Source organism: Emys orbicularis, chromosome 7 (genome assembly GCF_028017835.1).
Source record: "Emys orbicularis isolate rEmyOrb1 chromosome 7, rEmyOrb1.hap1, whole genome shotgun sequence".
Classification (NCBI taxonomy): Eukaryota; Metazoa; Chordata; order Testudines; family Emydidae; genus Emys; species Emys orbicularis.
Window position 1 is genome coordinate 83,966,185 of NC_088689.1, and position 9,212 is coordinate 83,975,396.

Genomic DNA, 9,212 nt, shown 5'->3' on the forward strand with positions numbered 1-9,212 from the left:
ATGCCTCCTTTTTGCCAGATCTGGGCAGTGCTTTGCCACTGCCTGGCTAAAAGTGAAAATGGCTCATTAGGGTGGAAAAGACAGGCCTGATGCTTGTTGACAGGGGAAGTAACACACACAGTGACTGGCGGTTGAGTCTGCTCTATCTGCTGCAGGACTGTCCAGGTTCATGCTCTGTGGGTAATTTTGAGCTCCCAAGTGGCTTTGGATTCCCAGGTAGCACTGATGGCTCATTTTGCTGCAGATTACTAAGAGGCTGCGGTGTTCCTTGCTGCCATAGACTTCACCCAGCCAGCATGGCCCTTATCCCCAAAGGCTGGACTACAACTTTACTATGCTCGAAGACCATTCAGGAGCTTTAGCTAGTGCAGAACATGGGATCCTGCCAGTTTAGTGGAGTGAATTAGTGTAAGCACACTGCACCGTTGCTAGCATCGCATCTGCTTCCAGGGGCAGTTCAAGGTGTTGGTTCTAGGAGCATGGGTGGGAGAGGGTGAGGAGGGCAAGAGGCAGGAAAGCCTATTTCAGTATAACAACTTAGAATAATACTTTACCATGATCTAGCCCCTTTCTTCCAAGGAGCTCAACGCATTTTACAAATTTGAATTACATCTCAAAGGCCCTCTTGGAATTAGGTATTATACCTTCTTTACTGGGAGGAGAGGGGGAATGTTATATGGAAATTAAGTGCTTTGCCTGAATGTACCCGGTGAGTGAGAGCACTCCTGCCCTCCAGCCCTGAAGTTTATTTAGCCCTGGATATGCTTTAGCCTAAAAACCAGAACACACACACAATTTATCTAACTAATCTAGCAAATCCTGAGGGGTTTGGTTAGTTTTGACTCCCTTCATTAGGGGCATGGTTGCATTTGCTACAAAAATACAAAGAATTGTTTTCAGAACAGGTCAGTGCCCCCAGTAGGAGCAGCTATCCCCAAGCCTGGGTTTTTGGCTGGTAGGATTAAGAAGCAGCAACTGAGGTTTTGAATACATTTGGCCTTGGAGTGTTTGCGGCATGCTCTGCCTTAGGAGAGGCTCTCAGAGGAGTGCTGTGTCTCTCAACTGGTATACTGATCATCTTGGAGAGGCTTATGATTATGACTCACCTGGCCTTTCAGCCCATTGTTATTTAAATCCTTTCACATTAGGAGGCAAACAATGGATGTTGATTGTTGGGAAAGTATTGATTCATCTGTCACACTGGCTCCCGGCCTGTTCTCTGCAATATCTGTCTGTCTCCTTCATCCATCTATGTCTATAGACTCCAGCTTTATCTGGACAGTGGTACGAGGTGCAGGGGCCTGGGTGCTGCTAGTTGGACCGGTTAGTCAGCCTCACAGTTATGCAATCAACACACAGGCTTCGGTGAGCTCCATGCCCCTAATAGCCCTCTACTCAGCATCAGATTCCAGTCCCTCTCCCCAGCACAGCACCCTGGCTCTTCACTCTGTCCCCATCTGCTGGACATGCTGTGACCCCAATGCCAACTAGCAGAGGGCACGCCCTACCATAACTCACTTGAGGCCTGACATACTCATTGCCCCAACTCACTGTTGCCAGAATTTGTATCTAAAAAGTGTCATGTAAGGTACCATATGCAAACTGGTGACACACTAGTCATTAATATTATTGTGCGATGCATGTACAGGTGATGTACAAAATATTATAGATGTGTACTGGAAATATGTTCCTAAAATGTCTTTGGCAGGCAATGAGTATGCCTTAGACAAAGGAATGTTGTTTTGCCTGCTTGACTGTGTCTCCAAATGTAAATTAAGCAAAGTGACACCAAAGACAATGAAAACACATTTACATGGAAGGTAAACAAGGGCCATCAGGCGAGCAGGTGGGGGAGATGGCTACTTAGCAATCACAACAGGGAATGGAAGTTGCACCCCAAGAAGCATTCCTGCCTCTTGTAACAGGGTCAGTGAGCCTTGGGAGATTTAAGCAGACACAGAATGCTGTTTTGGTATCTCTCACTGGGAAGACAAAAGGGGCCAGAGCGCTTGGAATTGGAGAAAGGTGGATCCTTCAGCCAAGGGGGTTGAAGTCCCTGGGAACTGACTGTTGGTGAGAAACCTGCTCAGGCAAAGATATTGTAACTTGCTGAAATTAAGATTTAGTCACTGATCTTTCCTAGCTCTTTCACTCTTTCTTGAAGGCACTTAACAAATATTCTTTGTTAATAAACATTCTTGTTTCATTACAAAACCATCTCAGGGTTGTGTAATAAACTACAGGGTGGGTCTCTGTCTCTCTAGATGCAGCAAACTTATGAGTGTCCAGCGAGAGGGACATGGCAGAGAGACGTCTCTGAGGAACTCGGGAGTTAGGGTGCACTGATGGGTATCTGCAAGGCAAGGTTTGGACTGGCAGAGTCCTCAAGAGAGTTTGCTGGCAGAGCAGTTAAGCGGGTGTATTGGGGAGAGCTCATAGTTGTGAGTGACCTGAACAAGATGTCAGACATGCCATCACCTGTCACTATCTCCCTTTCCCCAAATTCAGTTACACGGTATGTATTTGATCTGGGAGGGAGGAGAGAATGTGCTTTGTAAAAAATCACTTTAGACTCAAAGGGCCGACATAAGCAAGGGTCCATGGGGAGGACATTCACTGCATTTGGAACATTGCAAAATAATACTGCCTTGACAAACCTAAATGTTGGAAATACCATTCAGCAGAGGAAGACAATAAGAAGAGACCATGGCTGGAGAGAAATTCCATATATTCCATCACTGCTACAGTACTGGGAGCAAATCCTGAAATCCTTCCTCGCCTTGCAGTTGTTACACAGACAAGTTACTGTAACTAAGTGCTGTAGTTAACACAAGGATGGATAGGAGGACAGATGGGCCACAGAAGTAAAAGGTTTGAGAGCCATTTGTACATGGGAAAGTTCTGACCCCTTGTGGCTGAAGCTGTATTGACAGACTGAGCTACAGCAAGGACTGGACTGAAGTCAGGCATGGATGTTGTATGGCTGGATGGGTACGAAAGAGATAATATCTGGATCTGCATCAGACCATGGAGAAGAAGAGGATTACAGTACAAGGAAAAGTGAAGACAGGTTTATCTGTTATAACTTCACTCACTAGAATACTCCGTTACCACCAGTTTTTTTATTTGGAACTGATTTTTCCCAGTGGTGTTCTAGATATAATAATAATTTTCTCTTGTGCATATTTCTTTCATAGATATTAAAGTGCTTTACAAAAACAGCTACACATTATTATTCCTATTTACAGGAAAACTGAGACAGTGAGCTGGTAAATGACTTGCCCAAGGTCACACCAAGTCAGCGTCAAAGCCAGGACTAGACTCCACATCTCCTGACTCCTCTGTAGGCTGCTCAGTGCACTAGACCACAGCTGCTCAATTCCATTAGCCCAACAGAGTCACCAAAAGAGTAAAAAAATATGAGCACAAACTTTACACAGCAATATTTACAAAGTAATAGTGATAATACCACAAATATAAATAGTTCCTTTCATCCCAAAGAATCCCAGAGTGCTTTATAAATAGGCAGAAGCCTCTTGACCCACCAGCAACATGCAGCCACCTCGGGGAGAAAATGTTGGTAGCTGTTTAATAGCACACACTCATTCTACACACACATTTAGGATAGGAAATGAAGACGCATGATCTAGTTATCTGAAACTATAGGGGCAATTTTGGAAGGCAGAATGCATTACCCAAAGTAACATGTACTTGAACGGTCTCCCATTCAGATACTGACTATGCCTAACTCTCCTTAGTCTAGGAGAGCTAACAAATTACACCACAAAAGGGAATAATTCTCTTTCCTGCTTCATAGCAAGATCTAAATGCATGCAACATTTTGTAAAAATTTAACTTAATACTGTAAATCACTTCATGCCTTGATCCAATAGCTGGTTAAATATTAGAGGTTGAACCACTCTAATCCGGCACTCCCTGGTCTGGCAACATCCGTGGTCCGGCATAAGGGCCAACTCCCTGGGTGCTCTGGGGCCTAAGCCATCTGACTCCAGGCGGTGGGTGCCCGTTCACAGATCACCAAGCAGAGCTAGGTGCCACCCTGCTCCCTGGATTAGGCACCCATCTGCAAGAGAGGGGCAGGGCTTAGCATACACCTCTGATTGGCATCTCCTATTGGCTGGCTTCAGCAGCTCCCTGCTAAAAGTGCTGTTTTTTGTGGACCCCATTCGTATGTGCCTCTCTCTTCCCATTCATTGTACAGGGAGCCTAGCTGCTTAACTTGGCTTTGTGGATCACAATGTTGTTCCTGGATTTTCTAGGTGCCATGACCCTCAATGTTGCAATGCCTAAGTGCCTTTGTGGATCACACCCCCTAGGTTGCCTAAGTGACTTTTTAAAATGGGACGTAGCCACCTAAATCACGTATGCCTCAGTGCTGAGCAGAGAAATGCCTAAATACCACTGAAAATCTGGGCCTTGGCCTCTTTGTATCTCAGTTTCCCCATCTATAAAGGAGGGATAATCACAAAGTGTTTACCTATTGGGATATTTTGAGAGTTAATTAATCAATCTCTGTCAGGTGTACTGAGCTCCTCAAATGAAATGAGCTCTACAAAAGCAGAGAACACATAATTTAATACAAAAATCTGCACCCACTTCACAACCATGATCAGTGGCCAGTTTGCAATTTTACAATAGGTGCTTGGAAAGTATTTGGATCCAAACATCTAGCTCGATAAATACAGACATTTACCACTAGATGTCACCTCTTCCCAGCAAATTTTGTCTGGGCCAAGGAACTGGATTAAGGGTTGAGAATGAAACATAAATAAGTGGAACAGATGGTCTAGTAACAGCTCCTACTGTTTTTATGAATGGAGGCCGTCTTTGGATGACATCACTGCCTCTTGACTCCACCCTTACTCTACAGCTTTCTTGTACATTTCAGGTGCTTCTGCTTTGCAAGGGGCTAATGCACTGGAGGCTGTTGAGCTTGAAACAGGAAAGCAGCATAAGCAGACAGCACACTGGTAAAGGGACAGCAGCTCATCATCTGTAAGAGTCAGCAGAGCCTTGGGGTGGTGAGTAGCAAAGAGTTATTAAAGTGCTACTGTTAGTGGCTGGAAAATCTTTGTATTTTTTTCTCCCTGTGGAACCGAAATTGTGTTTCCATTTACATTGGGACAGATCCAGTGTAACTCCATCAAAGTCAGTGGAGCTATGTCAGGGTTAACCCACTGTAACTGAGCACACAGCTGGCCTCTACATCTGCAAAATGGCTTCTGACTGTGACTTATCCTTTCCTAACTCAAAGAGCAAACAGAGATTACTCTCTCACTCCTGTTCCATATTATGTGATGGGGAAGTCTCTGGTAAGCCTATTTGTCATCATTATAAATGCCTTACTTTGGATTCAGCAGATTTTATTACCAGGATAAGGCTTTGTATATTCCATGCTGGTAATTTCTATGGCTTCTTTACTCTGACCATTTAATTTTCCACCAATAAATCTTAACAATCTGAAATAGTTTATGGATCACATTTTCACTGAAGGACTGTTCCACTGACCACAGGCTACTCTGTTGGATTTCCCTCCCCCCAAAAAGAAAGTAAAAATGACTAAATAAATCTTTGTTTTCCATTTGACTTTGTCTGACAGCACTAATGTTTAAACAAAAAAATTACCACTAAGTCCCCTGAATGAGTTAAACCCTCTCCAGGGCAAAGTTCTGCTCCTTTAAACCAGCTGTCGCACCTCCCTCTCTGCAAGGCCTCTACTCCCAGAAACTCAGGACATGCAATGTAGCAGGCAGAAAAGAAACAGACCCTGAGAAATGTAAAGTGCTCTCTGAAAGAATCATTTAACTCATGCTCTTTAGGTTTCTAAATATTTCAGTACTTGTGTTATTGATGACTGGGGAGCCTGGGCAGACAAAACCAATACTGCCTTTCGTAAGGGAGGGATGTTTCAACATTGTGTTTTTGTAAGATTTCATTTGAACAATGGACCAATATAATAATTAATTACTTGCACTTATATGTTTATAGATAGAAAAGGATCCCAAAGCACTTTGCAAATTTAAACGAAAACTGTGTACCCAGAGATTATTTACCCACCCCTGATATGAGACCCCCTGCTGGGGTGGAGCACAGCAGTGGTCTGATGGTACTGTATTCAGAAATGCTACACAGCCGTCTGGGATATTGCTTAAAAGATACCAAGTCCAATGGAAACTGTAGCAGGATTGTCAGTCGGCAGAATATAGCTGGCCAGAAATCTCAGGCTGTTGCCAGGGCTCAGCTTAGTTTGCGATCTCTCAGTGTTGTATCACTGCATGGGTGTGTGGCTGGAATCTAGCTGGCTGCTGGTGAGCAGCATGGAATCTTTGTTGAGCTAGGAGCCAGCATAGCCTTATTGCTAGCTTAGTGTCCAGAGAGGTCATGTTATCATAGCCCAGAAAGGATAACAGGAGTTACACACACACACACACACATTTGAGTATCAGAGTGGTAGCCGTGTTAGTCTGAATCTGTAAAAAGCAACAGAGGGTCCTATGGCACCTTTAAGACTAACAGAAGTATTGGGAGCAGAAGCTTTCGTGGGTAAGAACCTCACTTCTTCAGATGCAAGTAATGGAAATCTCCAGAGGCAGGTATAAATCAGTATGGAGATAACGAGGTTAGTTCAATCAGGGAGGGTGAGGTGCTCTTCTAGCAGTAGAGGTGTGAACACCAAGGGAGGAGAAACTGCTTCTGTAGTTGGATAGCCATTCACAGTCTTTGTTTAATCCTGATCTGATGGTGTCAAATTTGCAAATGAACTGGAGCTCAGCAGTTTCTCTTTGGAGTCTGGTCCTGAAGTTTTTTTGCTGTAAGATGGCTACCTTAACATCTGCTATTGTGTGGCCAGGGAGGTTGAAGTGTTCTCCTACAGGTTTTTGTATATTGCCATTCCTGATATCTGACTTGTGTCCATTTATCCTCTTGCGTAGTGACTGTCCAGTTTGGCCAATATACATAGCAGAGGGGCATTGCTGGCACATGATGGCATATATAACATTGGTGGACGTGCAGGTGAATGAGCCGGTGATGTTGTAGCTGATCTGGTTAGGTCCTGTGATGGTGTTGCTGGTGTAGATATGTGGGCAGAGTTGGCATCGAGGTTTGTTGCATGGGTTGGTTCCTGAGTTAGAATTGTTATGGTGCGGTGCATGGTTGCTGGTGAGAATATGCTTAAGGTTGGCGGGTTGTCTGTGGGCGAGGACTGGCCTGCCTCCCAAGGTCTGTGAAAGTGAGGGATCATTGTTCAGGATGGGTTGTAGATCACTGATGATGCGTTGGAGAGGTTTAAGCTGAGGGCTGTAGGTGATGGCCAGTGGAGTTCTGTTGGTTTCTTTTTTGGGCCTGTCTGGTAGCAGAAGCCTCCTGCACACACACCCACACACCCTGGCTACGCTATTGCTCACTCCAGTGCAAGTGAGCTGATGTATCTACAGACACGCCTCCTGGACCCTCAGCACTCTTTGATTAACCCCATCTTTGCTAGATTAATTCAGGTTTGACTGATATGGTGTTAAATGGCTGGGGACACGGGAGCCTTCTTTGCCTTAAAATGTGGCCGCAGTCAGAAATGTGACCCTGCAAAGGACACTGGGGGCTCCAGGTTTATTTTCCTCTCATCAGCTCAATTTGCCCCCCCCCCCCCCCGACAAATCTTCCTTGGGTTTCAGCTCATCACCAGGATCACCCGGGTGCAGGGCCCCTACATGGGGCTGAATGAATGGCCAGCTGGGGCCAAAGGCATGGTGTGCATCTGCCTCTCAGCCATTCACTAATCCCCAGGAGATTAGACAGGCCAAATCCAGTGCTCCTGGCTCAGGAAAATTCCCATGGCCTTCTATTGCAGGGCTGCAGAGGAACCACCTAAGGCAAAAACCAGGCAAGATCTCTTTCTTAACTTTTTATTAAACTACAGAGCCTCTCCTTCCCTGGCTCAAACCACAGGGGACGCTACTGAGGTTCGTTCCAGAGGTGGCTGGCTGAATGGTACATTTTATCCTCTGGAGTGAGGCCACTCGGGGAGTGAGAGAGGCAGGCCTGGATGTGCCAGAGGAAAGAGCAGCTCTTCTACGAGGCTGTGGGAGCATGGCACTGTACAGGGGTCCTGGGGACTCATCCAGAGAGCCTCCCATCAAATCCAGGCTGCAGTTACAGAGCCATTCCAGCTGACAGCCTCTGAGAAGAAGCAGAGATGGTGCAGGAACCTCCTACTGCTCATTAAAACATTTTCTCTGCCAGAGTCCCCCATGCCTGTTTGTTCTATTTTATTCCAATTACAGCAGGAGACCAGGGGAGGGCAGGGAGTGGGCTTCCTTTGGATTAAAAGAAAATACTGGCAAAGCTTTGATGTGTCAGGTGGGGGAGGCAGGCTCCCTCGGCTGAGGCAGGGAGCAGCTTCAGGAAGGTAAGACCCAGTAACCTTGGCCCAGGGCACTGGCTGGCATCAGTGAATCCATCTAACTGGGTCACTGAGCAAAGCAGCAGGTGACTCCTGCTTTAGGGTTAGGCCGAACTGAGGAGCCCTGCAAACTAAGGGCCTTGATGCGAGAGCTGCAGCACACCCGCACCAACTCGCTCTGGGGCCAAGGAGGTCTTAGTTTACTGCAGATTAACTTTCAGCAGGAGAAATCCCTTTGAAATATATTTGTAGGAGAGTTTTCAGTGAGTTGAATGCAAGCGCTAGAAACTGGCTTCTTGATAGCCCTGGATAGTGATGTATCCGTGCTGCAGGGCAAGCTTCCCCCCCGCCCCATTTGTGTCAAGGCTGAGCAGCTCTAGGGAAAGTGCCTTCAGTTCTTGGCCTCACTGCTGAGACTGTGAGCAAAGGCCCCTTTGTGAGGTCAGGCCATGAGCACTAGGAACCTGACAGACCACACACGTTTCACAGAGGCCACCGAACAGCCAGCAGTGCCAGTTACTTCTTGTCTCCACTGACCGTGTCCAGATTTGCTCCGGTGACCTAGAGGTGAAAGTCCCTGTATCCAAATCCTGTGAGCCAGCAATCTTCTCTTAACAAGGTTGTTCTGCATGAAGTGAAGGATCATGAAAAAGATGGGTGGGTAACACTTGCTAGATTCAGGCAAGTGCTTTACAAGTTACCACACACAGCTCTGCTGATGACCCCAGTCCTGAGCTGCTATCCCCTGCTATGCCAGCCCTGAGCTCCCCCCACAGATCTGCCTCTGCCCCTC